A 19,086-nucleotide genomic window follows, 5' to 3' on the forward strand; every position below is an offset into this window, starting at 1 on the left:
CTAAGTTGGAATTACAGGATGGGTCCAAGGGAGAGGAAGAGAAGGGACAGGGTTACTTTGGGTTATTTCAAAATGTATGACTTTAGAAATCAGAGTATCATTTGTAAAATGATTTTGTTATTAGCTCTATGATCTTGTGGCACATCACAGCTTCTCAAATCTCTGTATGAAACTATATAACAAGAGTATTACAATCTTAAAAGCTGTCTACTTTCAGAAATTACCATTCAATTATATCAGCTAGGGTTAAATGGATTTGTTGCCTTAACGAAGGAGGCAATGAATCACCTATGTATGACATGATCCAAACTCATCATTCAGCACCTCATCAATTCACCTATGGAAATACTGTATATCATTAATAAAGTAAATGTCTTGAACAGTTAACTGCCTTGTATTATTTTACAGTGTTAATGATTTAAAACTGTTAAGTTTTAGAATCCAAGAATGGTGAATTCTGAACCCCTGCTCTGGTGCCCACTTAAAATAAACTAAGGAATGAAGTAAAATTTTTCATAGAGATAGAGGCCAATGACGAATGACTGATCTCACAGGCTGTGTGATTTAGCTGACATCACATGGCATATGAGATCAGTCAGAGCTCAAACACAAAGCCTATTCCGATCCTTACTTCCTTTCATTCTCAAGGCTAAAACCTTGCACTTCAGCCAATACCAAATTCCAAACCTCTACTGGCAACCAAACAAAAATTTTAACAGTGAAGTGTGTTGAAGGAGTGGTGACCTTATGTCCTAGTTTGCCCAGGACAGTCCCAGTGTAAGCCTGCTGTCCCAGTATAATTACTAATGCTACCTCTTTCATTCTTAGAAGTATCACATTTTGGAAGATACATACTCATCCTGCAGGTAAGGCATTAATCATAGATCATAATATTATTTCAATACTTAAAAATAAGGAATTAAAGTTATTGCATTACCACTTAATGTCCATTTAGAAGGTGCTAAAACTTTTAGGCATGCACTAACTAAAGGTGATGCCACATGTTACTAAGAGCAATTTTTGATTTTTTTTAAATAAGAGGTCACCTGTGTGTCAAATGAACAGGTATTATTAATTCAGATGACTAGTTGTAAATATTAACCTTATTAATGCCAAAACAGAAATCAAAGCACCTTTTGTAACTAACAATACTGAACTTTTAGAGCTTTTCCTTTTTTAATATCTTTTCTGCCCCTCCTCCCCTATTCAATTGTCCTATAATAACCCCTTTCATAACTAATATTTTGTCTGCTTAACTCTCCTAAAATGAAATTAATAGGTATTAATACATCTACACACAATTTTCAAATGTACATTAATGCCCTAATTAAGATATAAAAGAGAAATAAAACAAATTTGTAGTAAAACAGTGTGTATTTCAATAAGTAAATGTTTACATCTAATGCACAAAACATAATGTAATCAAATGTTTGCCTCTAAGAATCATCATGAATGCAAGAACCTTCAAATAGACTTGCACAGTCTGTTGAAATATCATGAACGGCCTGACCAGCCGAGTTACAAAAAAAAAAAAGGCACAATCTTTTCTTGGTTTTTAAATGGTAGTTGCATTCCTGATTAATTCTGTATGCATTAAAATCATGAAAAAAAAAAAAACTTTGTGTTTAAACATAAAACAAAATTAGGTTTTGGCCTCAGATAATGGTAAATTTTCTACCTAAATGAATAAGCAGCTGGACAATTCATTATACAGGACTGTATGTCTATACATTTAAGGGATGTCTAGTGTCACTGATCTCCATTCACTCAACATTAGCGCTGCCCTCCCCACACTTGTTCAGAAACCCTGGGCAGGTCAAAGGTATATACAAAAGTTCTATGGGAGGAGGGAAAAGGTATAGCTCAAATGGTAGAGTGCATGCTAAGCATGTAGAGGTCCCAGGTTCAATCCCCAGTACCTCCTCTAAAAATTAACATAATTACCCCCATCAAAATAAAATAATGCAATAAACAAAGAGACTTTAAAAAAAAAAAAAAGCAAAAGTCCTATGGGAGAGCTAATGAAATGATAAAATATTTCTTAAGGGATAGAGTAATCTGTGTTTTAAAGGGTAAATAAGATTTTACAAACAGGCAGAAAACATGAGAGAAGAAGGCATTCCAAGGCAGAGAGCCCAGGGCACAGGAAAAGGAACTGCACAAATAGAAAGTCACTGAAAACGGTAAAACCTTTTTAAAAGAAAAAGAAGTAAGTAGGAAAAAAATTCCCAAGCCACCAAATGTACATTTTTAAAAAGCACCAAATTTCACAACATTCATCGTGAAGTACATCTGAACCTCAGCGGAACAAGTGCTGGACCAAAACTCTGCTTCCAGAGTCTCCGTCTAGAGCAAGTTCCTTAGTTTAATTTCTTCTATAAAATAATCAAAATATTCTCTATAGTGTTAATAATGTATGTTACTTCTAAGATTCTAAATCAAAGAGGCAACCTGTTAAACAGATCAACTTCTAGATAAAAATGTTTAGTATTTTTCATTTACAAAATTCTGTATATGGTATACTGAGCATTTAGCATAGTGCCTACCACACAGTAAGACTCATTATTTGTCAAGTGAACATCAGCATGCTGCAAGGGATGGCAACAGCCACAGAATTTCACACACAGTACTTAAGACAGCAGAGCTTTCCTTGAATTATTTGTTCTTTTTTAATTCCTTATTTTTATCAAAGTAATCATGTACAATAGTTAATTAACCATTACTACAATTTCTTTTTTTAAAAAGTCTCCCCATTCTGTTTTCTCACTGTTTCGCTCCTTCAGCCCATTAACACCAAAGGAGTCTTCTTCCCTTATTTGCATCTCCTCTTCATGCACAGTAAGACTCCAGTTTCCATTAAAATAATACGTAATACACATACATCACCTAACCTAAAATTCAAAAGTTAAAAATAAAGCTTCTCTCCCTTCCTTGGGTCCTGAGACATCCAGTTCTTCCTCTCCCTCAAAGCAACCACCATTACCAGTTTCTTGTACATTCTTCCAGGTATTTCTATACATTTGAAATCCACATACCTTCCCCTCCATGTGAGCACACTACATACATTGTTCTACACCTTGCTTCCTCCATATAATACTCCCTGAGATCATTCCATATCCATATATTTATCACTGCCTCATTCCATGTACACTGAACAGTATTCCACTGTATGGACATAACATAATTATGTAGTCTCCTCTGATGAATTTTTTAATTGCGTCAAATCCTTTGATATTTCCAACAATGTACCATGTGTACACTTGATCCATAGAAGACATGTTTAACCGTCCTTCCTCGAGGCAATTTCAATTTGCATTCCCACTAGCAATGTATGTGTTCTAATTTCTCAAGATACTTCTGATCCCAGGGCATTATCATTTTTATCTTTTCCAATCTAATAAGGAAAAAAATCTTACTATAGTTTTATTTGCAATTTTTCAAAAACAGTATGTTAATATCCCTTGCCATTTTCCCAATGAGTTTTTTTCCCCTTACTGACATGTAAAAACTCTCTGTATGTTAATGGTATTAGTTCATTTCTCAGATGTATATCATATAATATCTTGTATTTAAAGATTCTGTCTGGCAATAAAACTGCATTTATTAATATTTTCAATTATATTAAATCAGATATAATATTACCAACATTTCTGACCAATATGAGAAGCACAAGTTAATGTGACTATTTGATTTTAGCACAAATGAAATACATGAACAGAAGACTTTTAATTGAAATACAAGTCTGAATGTGTGTTTAGGTATTATCTTCTGGACCATATGAAATGGTAACACATAATGTTACCTGAACAGCAATGTATCAGATTAAAACACACACATAAACCTCTCACTCACTCTTAGTATGGAGTATGTAAGAAATCTGTGACCCTTCACCTTAAAAAAGATGGGCAGAAACATGACTTCCTGGTTGTGGCAACACTTTACGACTGAACAGAACTTCCCTTCTAATAATAATCAAAATGCTAAACAGAAATAGATAAAATAGAAGACAAACTACAGCAGAGCTCCAAAGAAAGAAGGGAGATATTCATGTGCTAGATAGGAAGATGAAAGAACAAAAAGTAAAAATTTACAACAAAATGACGTGGTGTGTAAGGCACAGGGACCCTAGAAAAATACTATCACTGCTGAGAAGTACCAAGAACGTTATTTCTTGGGCTTTCTGGGAGTGTGAGTGGGTGTGGTCTTCCATGAAAAACTGGAACCCAAACCCATGTTCTGTGAAGACACTATTCAAATTTTTATTTCATACATGTGAGTATCCACAGGCTGAAAATGTGTGTAAAAGTGGGCCAAGGCTTAGGGTGCCCAGCAGAAACAAATCATCAAAACCACTGTGTAAAGACACATCCATAATCCAAGGCACACGCAAGTTCCATAGGAAAAACTATAACCACATTTTTAAAGTAACAAAACTAATCAAAGGACACATCCACCATCATGAGAGATCAGTAGGCAAATGGTTAGTACGCAAGAACTTAAAAATGAAACTGTGCAATAAAACATAAAATAAGTATGTTTAAAATATTAAATAATTTTTAAGGACATATATCTTTATATATATGGATTAAACGGATGATGCTCAGGACTGGCTTCAAAATAATGCGTTTGTGTGTTGGGGATATAAACAAAACAGAATTCCAGAATTCCAAACTGCTAGAGCTGGGTAATGGCACATGGGGAGGGGGGGGGGTGTTATTACAGCATTCTCTTTATTTTTGTGAAAGTTTGAAATTTTTCTTGATTACAAAAACAAAGGGGAAAAAAAGGGAAACAGAAGCTTGGAGACAGAACAGAATGCAAGGAATATTAAGAAATGTAGCTTGGTGGTGGAGAAGAAGAGCTTTTAGAATTTAAAAAAGAAAAGAAAAAAGGGAAAAAAGAACTAGTAAAATGGAAGGCATATTTGAAGAAACTCAGAACACAGAACAAAGAACTAACAAGACAAAAATATTGCAGGTAAGTCAAAAGATGCAAACAAAAAGAGACGTCTAAGATATGATATCTAAGATAATATGCGACAGGAATTCCACAGGGGAGAACAGAAAGAATGAGGAAGAGATGCTGCTTAGAGATAATGGCTGAGATTCTCCCAGTTAATAGTATAAATAATCTTCAAAGTGGAAAAGCACACTAAATTCCAAGCAAAATAAAATAAAAATAAATTCATACCGAGACCATCATGGTAAAATTGCAGAATGTCAAAGACAAGAAAACTCTTAAAAGCAACCAGAGAAATGACATGTTACCTATAAAGGAAGAAACAACAGTATGACTGACAGTTGATTTTTCCATTAGAAAACAACCTAGGATCTTCAAAGTGCTGAGAAAAACAGCTGTCAGCTAGAATTCTATAACCAATTAAAGTACCATATAAAAGCAAGTACAAAAGAAAGACATTTCCAGACAAAGACAGAAGTTCCCATTCAGGCTTTTACTAGAAGAAACTTTTTAGAGTGGGAAGGAAGAAGTAATGGCATAAAAGAGGAGTCACCAAGTAGAATAATTACAGCAACTCAAATTCTAAGTAACTGGAAAATCCCTGGTCATAATCTATGAAAACATTCTTTCAAAATTGTAACAATACAGAATTATTACAAGATGCTGAATGACAATACATGTATGATATCTCAAGTTTGCAGAGGACAGTATGTCAGATTATTTAGGACAAAAGTTCTTTTTTTTTTAAACTGAGGAATAGTCAGTTTACAATGTTGTGTCAATTCCTTGTGTACAGCACAATTCTTCAGTCATACATGAATATACATATATTCATTTTCATATTCTTTTCATATTCTTTTTTAAGCTACGAGATATTGAATATGTTTCCCTGTGCTATACAGTATACACTTGTTTATCTTTTTTATATATACCAGTCAGTATCTGTTCTTTCATATTACATATATGCAAAGGATTGACTGGATATAAAAAGGCATGTGTTTTCCAACCCTCTTGTAGAGGATTATTTCAATTTTTAAGGATAGTTAGTGCACCCACCCCACCCCACCCAAACCAACAACAAGTACCTGCCTTTTAAGACTGTACTTTCTAAAGTCTGACAATTAACTATGACAATACAAACTGTTACCAGGAGGAAATACTTCATCAGAATAATCATGAATCTCAAATATTTCAAGCTCACTATCCATTTTAAGGTAACTGACAAGATGTGGGTTCATTTTAGATTTTTATTGGCACAACTTAAACCAGTATCTGTGTGCTAATGACTCACAAACCTGCTCTTTACCTAGCTGGGCAATTTACTTCTGCAGTTCACACCTCAGTTTATTCTTCTGTAAAACAGAGTTAATGACGATCCCTACCTCGCAGGTTGTTGTGAAGGGAGTCACTTAATACAAATTACTTAGAACACTGCTTGGTACACAAATCTTAGTCACCATGCACCACCACACAAATCTTTCTCTCAAGCTCCAGGCCGAGTGCTCCTATTTATATTTATTGACATCTGAATGGGTCTTTGGGACTTTAAACTTTACTCATTTAATACGCATTAAATTTGTCTTCCTAACACAATCTGCTGTTGATTCTCCTCCCCTACTCAATTTCCTGCCTTAGGAGAAGCATTCACTTGCCCTAGTTAGAAACTGGGTGTCATCCTAATGCTTCTTACTTCCTTGGCCCCCACACTTAATCACCCAAGCCTCTGGACATAATTTTCTCCAAGTCAAGACTGTGGAAACTTTGGCAAAGAACACAGTATACTTCAGGAACATACATCCTCCCTCTCTTAACTATAAACCACTAAAGGAAAAGACTTCATTTCATCTAGAATATATACACACATATATGTGTAGCAAATTAATAAGAATGCAAGACTTGACTATAATCTGGACAGTATGTACAGTAAACATACTTTAAAAGTAAGGATGAGTCGATCAGAAAGAACAGTGAGAAGCATGGAAACAGAAAAGGGATACAGACAATGAATCCAATATACAGTCATAATCTAGAAGTTGCTCAGAGGGAGGGCCGACTATATTCACTATACTACACCGTTTTATGTAAGGGACTTGAGCATCTGCAGATTTAGGTACCTGCAGGGGCTCCTGGAATCAACCCCCCTTGGACATTAAGGGATAACTATGTCGTCTAGGGGGAGTAATCACAGTCAATCAACCCACTGATCAATCCAAGCCCTACCCTGGAGATGATGGACATTAAACATTTGAGCAGCCATCCAATTTCTCCTGTTATAATGCCACCTTACTAAACAACTTCCTGGTTAGACTTGATTCCTGTGTGAGCCTATCTGCCTCCTGAATGAGAATTTCCTGGTCATGCCAACACAAGTATTTCAATCTTTGTGCTAGTTATTCGTCACAGTAAACAAATAAATGAATATTACTGGTTTTACACATCAGTCACATGAGCTTGATTACTGTGGATCCATCTCTGAAAAAAGGCTCCACCTGGTGTGTTTGAGTCAACAAGGATAAAGGCCATACTATAAACTGCAATAAACTCAGGGGTAATGTAACCCCTCCCACTACCCCATCCACAATCCTAACTTCTCAGTAGTGTTACTGACTATTCTTACACACTTCTAAATGATACTCATTTAGACCTCAATATGCCCTAAACAAGAATAAATTTAATTCCAAACCTGTTTCTATATTTATATTCCTTATTTCTACTAATTCTCCACTATCCTCCTACCTCCTATTCACTCAGGCTTATCAGTACAACCTTTGCCTTTTCACTCTCCATTTCCCACCCCTCCCACCAGTTGTAAAGCCCTACTGATTATATCTCTGTACCCGTATTTTGATCTATCCTCTCAGCCTCATTCCTATTTCTATTACCCGAGTTAACTGTATCATTTCACTTCAACTAATCCAAAGACCTAACTAATCTACAAGGTTTCAGGCTTCTTTCTCTAATCCATTTGATACCCTGCTGCAAGATTAAGCATAAATTCCATTCTAGGCATGTTAATCCCTTGCTCAAAATTCCCAATGGTCTGTTAAAGGATAAACTTGAAGCCTAGCACTCACTGGTCCTTCAGGTTTAGACTCTAAACCTAGAGCTTCTAACTAATGTAAGTGATAAAGGAGTACTGATCCCCTCAGCCACCTCAGAAGCAGGGTGAAGCTGGGGGGAAAATCCATCTTCCCCAGCGTGCCACACCAATATGGTTTGTCTGTGAGTGCCACAAAAGGAGTTGGGAAGCACTGTCCCAACTGACTGACATCCAAACTTACTGCTATTATATTACCATTCTTGCACCACCAGGAAAAGCATGGAGCAACAAAGAGGTGCTCCCAAATACCTGAAGTGGTGCTCTAAGAAGCAAAACATATAGGCACTCATTAGGTGATGGGAATACAGCAGGTGTTGGGGGGGAAGTGAAAAAGCAACACTGCTAGTATCTCCAGCACTATTCAGAGAAGAGGGTACTCGGGTTTATGAACAGTTATCCAATAGTAAGCACCTATACTGAAGCTGGATGCAGCAGTCTTGGAAGATCATCCAACTACTGCCTCTTGCTGCTCATCAAACAATCTTCTAACGCTAATTTGGTTCCTCTAGTAATTTTGCCTGCAAGCAATAAACACGGCTAGACCACCACTCTGCCTGACTTGTAATTCTTGCAGTTTGCTTCTCAGTATGCCGACAAAGTAGATCTGGAGCCCATAAGGCCAAGGAGACAAACCCTGGACCATAAGCATACAGCACTGTTTTACTCATCAGGCAACGCAAATGAACGATTCTTCCTTATCCTGATTTGAGAGGGGGAAATCCATGAAAAAGTGTTACTGGGTCTTCATATCTCTAATTTCTATTTGCTAAAATTCAAACAGCTCTGGAGCATTGATGAATATGAACATGCCTTCCTGGGAGGAAGGGTGTAGACTAAAAACCACCTTGTACCAGAAGTGTCCAAACTTTTGTGATATGATTCTAAAAGTAACAAAAGACCTCAAATCCAATACTGGCTGAAATATCTGTCATATTAATGAATCAAGAATTATTATGATTAATGTGTCATGATGAACTATCATCATGGTCAGAGAATTCCTCAAGCCTAAAGGGGTGCTACTGCAGTTAGAGGGAACGTAATAATAAGCCAGAGTAATTCATGTAATCAAGTGGTTAATTATTTTTGTGGGCAAAAGGAAATAAGTAGCTAAAACCCAGAGGATAAGCAGGCAGAGGGGAAGGGGAGGAAACAGATAAAAAGAATCCAAGGTTCTTAATAAAAAGAGAAAGAGCTTTATCTATCTCCCCATCCCCAATTATTTCCAAATTCTTTCTCCTGCTCTATTAGATGGCTAGCAACCACCATCCCACAACCCAGGCACCAATGACAGTAGTATTGCTATCAACATCCGCTGTAGCACAGTAGTGCTTTTCATGGGCTGGGATGACCCTTTTGTGGGCATAGTACACCCCTCTCCCCTCCCCTAAACAATTAGCACTTAAAACAAAAACAATATAAATGCTCTCTTGTATAGGAATGTTCATCCTGTCTTCCAACTCAGCTTACAGAGCTGCTATGACTGCAGTGAAGACACATAACAGAGTTTTAGCCTCTGACAAATAATGGGTTTGTGTGAACTGCAACGTGCCAGTATTAAAGATAATCATGGTCTTTGTCCCCTTACTTCACCCACAGCATCCGAGCCAATTCCAGATATTCTTAGAAACAAATGTAATGTCCAGTCCTTTGTCTCTGACTTGCTGTATCTCCACATTTTAGCAGCTGGAGACCATGCGGCCATAATAGCAAGGTAAAAGGTAAGGAATGGTACCCCCACTGCTCAAAGATTCCCAACTATCTGGCCAAGATATAAAGGTCTGGAAGGACAATTTAATACATACACTGACAACACCAATACTGCTTTCCAAATTTGTCAACCTGCATCAAAAACAATTACCCATACACAAGCACAATTTATCAACACTGTCAAGTTCAGTCCTACCGAGAGAACTAAGGAAAGTATCAATGTCCATACTTCCTTCCCTTTAGAGAACGTGCAATTTACTACTATCCAGAAACTATGTTAGCCACTTCAATTTTCAAAGTAAAAAGAAAATTACACTGAGAAAACAAGAATTTTCCTTAAAAGTAAAAACAAAACTAACAGAACGGGGAGTCAAATCTTAGCTTGGTCATGAGTAGTCCAACTGGACAGACGGCTAAAAGAAAATATGTTCAAGTAATTAAAAATAGGTCAAAACTGCCTTTCTTGGTATATGGGTCAAGTTTTGCTATATCCTAGGAATACTAAAAATAGAGAGTATCGTATACTAGCAAAAAGACACTAGTGTACTTTCACATAAGCTTTGTCTTTCAAAAGTCTATGACAAGTTGAATTAAGCCATTTCTACATTATAGAAATTATATATTTGCAGGCTAATTTTTTTTTTTTTATTGTGGCTAACCCATGCCACATACATTTATCTCTGCAGCTATATTATATACAACCCTCTAGTCTAGCCTTTAGTCTACCAAGGGAAGAACAGGGTCAACAAGAATCTAAGAGGCCATGTTAAGGAAATTATTCTGCATCTGCAACTAAACTTACATGGGTTACTGATTACATTCAATTGAACTACTGGGTATAGCACAAAAAATAACCTTGAAAAATAAAGTAGTGCTTAACAGAGTATAGGACAAAAAAATAAAGATTTAATCTTTATTCTTATATACCCTTATAGCTTACCAAAATTGATCTGAACTAGATGCAGCCACAAGAGGAACTCAGGACACTGATAAACTCCAGACAAGACAAAATTGGGTCTCATTACTAGACGGTGAGAAAGAAAATACTACATTAATATAATGACCCATTTTCACATGGGGGAGAGAATCAGAGCAAAGGTAAGAAGCATAGGTAGCTCAAATGGCTGGAACACAGAGGGAAGGAATATTTAGAAATGAAGCTAAAGAAAAAGGCTGGAAGGTCCTGTTAAGGAACTTGGACTCCAGCAAATATGATAAAGGTTTCAAAATTTTTTTAGGTGTTAATTATTCCCTCCCCCACTTATAAAGTGCTGATTCTCCCTAACTTCCACACAAGAGAGACTTCAGAGAAAGATGAGGTGATCTCAGAAGAACAGGGTCTACAAAGGAAGGCTTTACGATGAAAGGCAGTGAGAATGGAAAGGGCACTATTCTAGAGTTGAATCTAAGGTCACAGCTAACTGGCTGTATAACTAAACAAATCAATATGCCTCAGTTTCCATACAGGTAAACAGACATCTCTCCTACCCATAATTGCACATACGATAGTGAAAGAAACAGATCTGAAAGTATTAATAAGCTATACTTGATAACTAACTGGGAAAGAGTGCAGTGACACCTAAATTACATCTTGCAGAATAGGTGATTTCAACACAGAAATGGGAGAAGGAAGGCTCTGCAAGCAAGAAAAGCATTGAGTAGGCGGAGGAAAACAAAACATGGAGTGCTTTGGGTGAACATTTTGGCTGCAGCATGAAGAATGGAGTAATCATAAGTTTTCCTTAAGTGAACTTTTTATGCCAAACCACTTGTTATTTTTTCCAAAAGTTGAGAATTTCAGATCAAGGACATATGAATTAATATTTCAATAAATGGTGCTGGGACAACTGGATAGCCACATGAAAAGAATGAAGGTTGGACCCCTTCTTCACACCATATGCAAAAATTAACCCAAAATGGACCAAAAATCTAAATGAAAGAACTAAGACAATAAAATGCTTAGATGAAAGCACAGGTGTAAATCTTCATGACCTTGGATTAGGTAGTGGTTTCTCAAACATCACAACAAAAGCGCAAGCAACCTAAGAAAAAAAATAAGTCAGACTTCATCAAAATTAACAACTTTTGCGTTTCAAAGAACACTATCAAGAAAGTAAAAGACAACCTACAGAATGGGAGAAAATACTTGTAAATCACAAATCTGATAAAGGTGCAGAATCCAAAATATATAAAGAACTTTACAACTCAGTAAAAAGACAACTCAATTTAAAAATGAGCGAAGGATTTGAACTGACAATTTTCCAAAAATATACAAATGGCCAATAAGCACATAAAAATATGTTCAACATCTATTAATCAGCTGAGATATACAAATCAAAAGCAGTGACATACCACTTCACACCCAGTAGGATTGTTGGTGAGGCTGTAGAGATATCGACACTCTAGTATGCTGCTGATGGGAATTTAAAATGGTGTGTCCACTTTGGAAAACAGTCTGGCAGTTTCTCAGTTACCTTTTGACCCAAGTATATACCCAAGAGAAATAAAAACATGTCCACATAAAAACATGTACCCAAAGGTTCACAGAAGCATTATTTTTCACAGCCAAAAGGTGGAAGCAACACAAATCTCCACCAAGAGGTGACAAAAATTTTAAATGTAGTATATCCATACAATGGAATATTATTCAGCCATAAAAAGGCATGAAATCTGATACATGTACAACATGAATAAACAGGAAAACCCTATGCTAAGTGAAATAAACCAAATACAAATACATGACTCCACTTATATGAGGTATAGTCAAATTCAGAGACAGAAAGTAGACTGGTGGTTACAGGAGTTGGGGGAGGGGGAACTCATTGGGAGTTATTATTTAATGGGTAGAGAATTTCAGAGTCACACGGTGAGTCTAGAGATGGACAGTGGTGATGGCTGCACAACAGTGTGAATGTACTTAATGGCACAGAACTGTATGCGTAAAACAGTCAATTTTATATCATGTGTATTTTACAATTGAAAAAAAACAAGCTATATTAACTTCTAATGGGTTTGTTATTCTAAATGGATTATAAAATTCTGTTTTAATTTCTAATAATAAATATCTATAAATCTAATCTACACAAACAAAAGCTTTTAGGTTCTATAATATTTTTAAGTGTGTGCAAAGGGGTCCTAAGACCAAGAAGTTAGAGAACCACTGCCCCAGAGTATGATCTGTTATGCAAGTCTTCCACTGCACCCTGTAACTCCAGCTATCTACTTAGCATTCACCATCAAATAAAAACAAAAGCTATGGTGTCAAGTCTATCATTCCTATCTGTTAGCTGGGTATCAATACCTTTCCACACCTATCTTGAGATTAAGGGTTTCACGACTTCTCTTGCTCTAAGTATTAAAGGCATTCAACCACAGCAATGTACCCCATACCCCTAATACATGGCAACCAACAATTACAGTGAGCACCCACATACCCACCACCTAGATCCTACCATTAACCTTTTACCATACTGCTTTATCACATACCCATCCATTTCTATTAATTTTTGTGTAAACTAAAGACATCAGTACATGAATATCACTAACTAGAATTTATTTTCTTTTGAAGTAAAATTCATATACAATAAAATGTACAAATGTTAAGTGCATATTTGCTGAGTTCCCACAAACGCATACACCTGTGTAACTCAAATCCATATCAACACAAAGAACACACAATCATCACAGAAAGTTTCCTCCTGTCCCTTGCCAGTCAATCCCTGTCTCCAATCCGAGGCCACCACTCTTCTGATTTTTCATCCACAGACTACTTCTACTTGTTCTAGAATTTCATATAAATGGAATAACATGTACTTTTTCACACAAAGCTTCTTCTACATAGCATGTTTTTGACATTCATCTATACTGTAGTATGTAGCAGTAGTCCATTCCTTTTTACTGCTGAGTAGTATTCCACAGTATGAATATACCACTGCTTATTCATGATCCTACTAGTGGACTGTTTCAGTTTTCTGCTCTTAGAACAAAGCTGCTATGGCCATTCTTGTACAGATCTTTCCCTCTTGTGTAAATACCTAAGAGTAGAATTTCGGGGGGTGGGATAAAAGGAAGCTTTTCAATTATGGAAAATTTCAAACATACACAAGAGGAGAGAACATAATATAATGAATTCCCATTAAAGCTAGCTGCAACTATATTAATTCATAGACACACTTGTTTCATCTGCACCCCTATCCTTTATTTTGAAGCCCTAGATACCATCATTTTGTCTTTAAACACTTTAATATGTAAACAATGTTTTAGAATCCAGTCAAATTATTTACTATGAAATATTCAAGAAACCTTCATCGTTGATTTACTCATGGATTAAGAGTTTGATTAAAGGAGAATGGATGGACTATAATTTTTTCACATCTTTTAAATGATGCCTGTTTACCACCCTTCCTTGATATCAAGAAAAGTCAATGGTACAGATAGCTTCTGTTGTTACTCTGAAAGAACTAGTGCTAAATACAAAAACTGGTATTGATATATATCATAAAGCAGATTTCCCAACTGTCAAACATCTTGAATTAACTAATCTCATGCTATGGTATCATCTTATAAGTGAAACTGTATATGAGACTTTTAAAAAAAAGTCATAACTAGCCCTTTGTGAGAACAAGGTAAGTCCTCATTACATCCAATACTGAACAAAGAGGTAAATTTTCAAACCCTACAGTCACTAGATTTTTGTTAACCTCAAATAACTGTGCTGGAGAGGGTAAGGGGAAATGGCCCCTCTCAACAACTGCTGATGACAGTATAAACATGTACAATCTTTTCAGAGGACTCTCTGGGGGGGAAAGAAAAAATGCCCATCTTCTGATTTGGAAATTCCATTTCAAGAAACTTAACCTAAGTAAATCCCAGCATAAAGCATGCAACAAGGATGTTCTTCCCAATGTTGTTTATAATGGAGAAAAACTATTTACAACCTAAACGCTCAATAGGGCATTAATATAATCACGCAACTTCCAAATAGACACACGCTATGGGGTTAAACATCCGGAACCACGTATGTCAAACTATTACTAGCAGTTATGAAGGAGAGGGAGACTATTTGCTGTTCATTAATTTTAACTGCCTCTTCCTAAATAGACTTCACTATAATTACAATTGGATCCTTTTTCTTTGTGCCAAGTTTTTAAAAGGAAAAAGCTCAGGGCCATGGAGGTAACCCTGAGGTGGAAATCTGAAATTACAGGACCCACTGAGTAAGTTCCAGAAAGGTGAACTGTGGAGTTAAATAGCATACACACAAAAGTGTCAAAGAAAAAAAAGTGACTTAAGTCTAGACAAAGGGTTCTGACAAAATGCCAACATATTAGTAAGAATCCAAAGGACGGGTATTATACCATTCAGTACAACTCAATAATGCTTGCTTTTATTTGTGATCTTACCTGGTTTCTCAACCTCAGCATTACTGACATTTTGGGCCAGGTAATTCTTTGCTGTGGGGGATTTTCCTATATATTATGTGATGCTAGCAGCATTTAGGCTTCTACTCATCATGTTAGTAGCACATCCTCAGTCCCATCCCAGTCCTGACAATCAAAAACTGTCTCCAGAGAATCTGCCAAATGTCTCCTGGCAGGTAAATTCACCCCGGTTGAGAACTGCTGATCAAAACTTATATGCCTATATGTACAATACTCTATTCCATTTCACTCTTTAAAAACAACTCTTGGCTTCAAAGAGCCTATAATCTAAAGGTAAAAAATCCAAAAGTTAAGTTTTTTAAATTTTATTTCAATATCCTGTATATAAGGAAGGCTTCAAAATTACAGGCTGTGTAAGTTTTTTCCACCAGATCTATCTTCCCTCCCTCCTAACTTATAAACATAACATACTTATTAAACTGTATAAATTCCTCAAAACACTGTGATCTTCAGTCAGCCACCATGTTATTTAGGACCAAATGTGTTTCATTTAATTTCACCTGGAGTCATACCACCTGGGTTCAAATTCTTGCTCTACCACTGCCTTTGTGATGTTGACCAAATTCCTTAAGTTCCTTATGCCCCTGTTTTCTCAACTTTAAAACAGAAATAATACTATCAGTCTAGCCAGTGGGAACAAGGTGAATATATCAAGCGCTTAAAATAGTGCTTAGTGTACAGTAAATGCCCAATAAATGTTAGTTATTAGCTATTATTTTAACTACAAGCCTATAAAGGGCAAGCACCATCATCATCAATTTATAGAGGAAGAAACAGAGGCTGAGAGAAACTTGCCTGTAGTCATAAAATAAAAACAGCCTGATTCCAGAGGCAGTAATTTTTCCACCATGTCAACAGGATTACATTAAGATTCATCAAGAACAACATACCGGTCTTACTTCAAAATAATAACCAGCACTAAACATACTTTCATTAAGAAATTAATTTAGAATATAACTAAATTCAAGCATATTACTGAATTAAGATTACAGAGGTTTTACACACCAACATAGACAACTTTCAGTTTCTATTTATTTTAAACGTTTCTTAGTTTAAAAAAAAATCCTAACATAGACCGTAGCTTCTAAAATTTTTATATATTATACTGAAGCAACCTACTGAAATTAGTCTACTAAGATCATCAACATGCAAGGATAACACGGGGTTGTTTGAGACAGAGGTTATCTTGGTATGCTATTCTCTGAATGCCCTGTTCTTACTCCAAGGTCACAGACTTTGTAAATGATGCTAGTTCCCAAGTCCCAGAAAGGCTTTGTGGACGCCTCTGCTTTCTTCAATTTGCCCTGACTTAACAAGTTCTTAACAATTCTTAAACACCCTATTCATGGTTGTAGACACTGCCTGGTTGTCATACGACTTACTAATCTTTTCACTTAAGCTTTGCTATTTCCAACACTTCTTGTAGGATCACCAATGACTTCTGCATCATCACTTCCTTAAGACATTTCACTAAGGTCATTCGTTTTTCAACATTTTTTAAACAACTGATGACATATCTTCGACCTGGACTTAAAAAACTACCCATTTTACAGCTAGAAGTCAGAGCACAAGTACAATGACTAAGACCATATAACTTTATAGTTTCAAAATACCTGAACTGGAAGAGACTTGGAAATTTTAGCCCAACCCTCTGGTTTCACAAATAACAGAGAGACAGACATAACTTGGTGATATCTTTAATTTCTCTCAAATTCTACTAAGATTTTGGTCTTGGTCATTTGGGCCCTGTTAATCTCCTTTGCTCTTTATACTACTTTTTCATATTTTGACATTTTTTACTGCCTCAGTAACCTCTTTCAAAACAGTGATTATAAAAAGGGTTGAGAGTTGTCCACCATGTTCATTTTGAGTAAGTATTCCAAATAATTTCAGCCTCAATCTACTCTATGAAAGGGAAAGAGGTTGAGAATCTTTGGCTATTAAAGACCAAAATTCTGCAGTATCCATGTTACTCTTTTAGTAGCTATAACAAGTCAGTTTCACCTATTACCTCCATACCAAATTCTCCTTCTTGTTCACCAAAAGGGGGAAAAAAAAAAAAAGAAAAAACCAGCTTTAGCATTTATGTTCAGCAACTTTAGATTTCATTCTTCTTTCCCCATTATTTTGATAGACTCCTTATTAAATCACTATTTTACCAATTATCAGACTCTGGTTCACTAGTCTATCACTTATCAGTTCAGATTACAAACTGGTAATCAGCACTAAAACCATGAATTCTAGATGCTGCCACAGGCACACCAAAAATCTTCAATGCCTTCCCCAATGTCATTCAAACGAGGAAAATTCCTTCTGACATTCTCTTATATAGTCCCTACCTTCCATTACAGGCTTTTCTCCTCAACAGCTCTACACATATTCTGCTCTTCACACAGAAACCTTCCATGAATTAGGTCTATCCTGTATATTCCTTCTGCTTGGAATACTGATACCCTCAACCCCCAAATTCTCCTCCCTCAATGCTCATTCTAAAAGCCACCCTTTGTGAACCCTTTCCTGAGGTTTCTGTTTCCACTGAACTACACAGCACTTTGTTTATGACCATCTTAAGGGAATTATATATCACTTATATTCGCATATTTCTCATACTCACTCCTTATCGTAAATTACTGGAGGACAAAACCTATGGTTCTCAGCTTTGTTCCTCCCCATGCTGCTTAGCACAATGCCCTGCACATGGCATTAAGTCACAATTAGTTTCTTAAGCCATTTTACTAATAAAAATATTTTATTTATGCCTTGGTGTCTAATTAATCAAGTTTAACTCTTCTATTTCACTCAGTATATACGTGTGTGTATATATAGACATATAGTATTTTTTAAACCCTATCCTAATTTCAGGGGTTCTCTCCTACTGAAACGATCTGTTTGGAAAGTCTACTGTAATATACCTGATCCCTCTTTTAAGTCACTTATCAATTAAGCAAACTCTCCTCCACTTACGCCATCATAAAAACTGAAATTTTTAAGGGCCACAAAATAAAAAACATTCCCAGCTAACTTGTTAGAGAACCGGAAAAATTCTGTAGTAATTCTGAATTGTTGCAAGGTAAGTAACAAACTGTAAAGCAGTAACAGAACAGAAAGAGAGACTGAAATATGCTATGAGAGCACCCCAACATAACACATGTATAGAAAAGCTTCCCCGTAACCTATGGAGTTCTTTTGAGTCTTCCCTGATAACAGAATGGATGTTGTCAATAACCATTACCATATGTGACTGAAGTATACCATCACTTTCAAGTTGGCAAATTTTTTGAATACAAGCAATTTTAGTTCAAAAAGCTTCTCTAAGTACCTCCTCTATGCCAGGCAGGTAGTGGAAGCTAAGACACAGATGAACAGAGTCTCGCCTACATAAAGTAAGTAATCTCAATAAAGTTTTCTCTACTTCTTACACTCTCTGCATTGCTTTCTTTGTGCTTTAAACCAGCTCTCTCCATCAGCCATGATTTTGTTCAGATCACGTGTTATCTGTACTGGAAAACTGTTCAGATCACCTGTTATCTATACAGGAATAGGTGAAAGAAAAAAAAAAATACTGCTTCACGAATCTGATGGAGCAAGAAAGAAAAAGACTGCAAGAGAAAGAGGCATTTCCCCCCTATTCTCTCTTGAAAAATCATCAATCTAGCATGCTTTCTTTCAAAGCCCACCTGAAATACAACACGGAACAAACACGTCAAAAATCAGGAGGCCCCTTGTAAGAGTGGCACTTTAAAAAGACAACCACATAAGATATTTCACATTTTAACACAGAAAAGACTCTTTGCAGTATTAAAATACTCCGGGAGATAATGCTGGTATTTAAATTTTAAAACCTTATCTTACTGATCAAAAGATCCATACAGTGACAAA

The 19,086-nt window shown here is 36.1% G+C and overlaps 1 protein-coding gene across 1 annotated transcript in view; it reads right to left on the reverse strand.

Moving 5' to 3' along the window:
• Window positions 1-19,086, reverse strand: part of YWHAQ (tyrosine 3-monooxygenase/tryptophan 5-monooxygenase activation protein theta) — a 32,786-nt gene that overhangs the window by 11,982 nt on the left and 1,718 nt on the right. The gene's annotated exons all lie outside the window — the stretch shown is intronic.

The sequence above is a fragment of the Camelus ferus genome, chromosome 15 (genome assembly GCF_009834535.1).
Source record: "Camelus ferus isolate YT-003-E chromosome 15, BCGSAC_Cfer_1.0, whole genome shotgun sequence".
Classification (NCBI taxonomy): Eukaryota; Metazoa; Chordata; class Mammalia; order Artiodactyla; family Camelidae; genus Camelus; species Camelus ferus.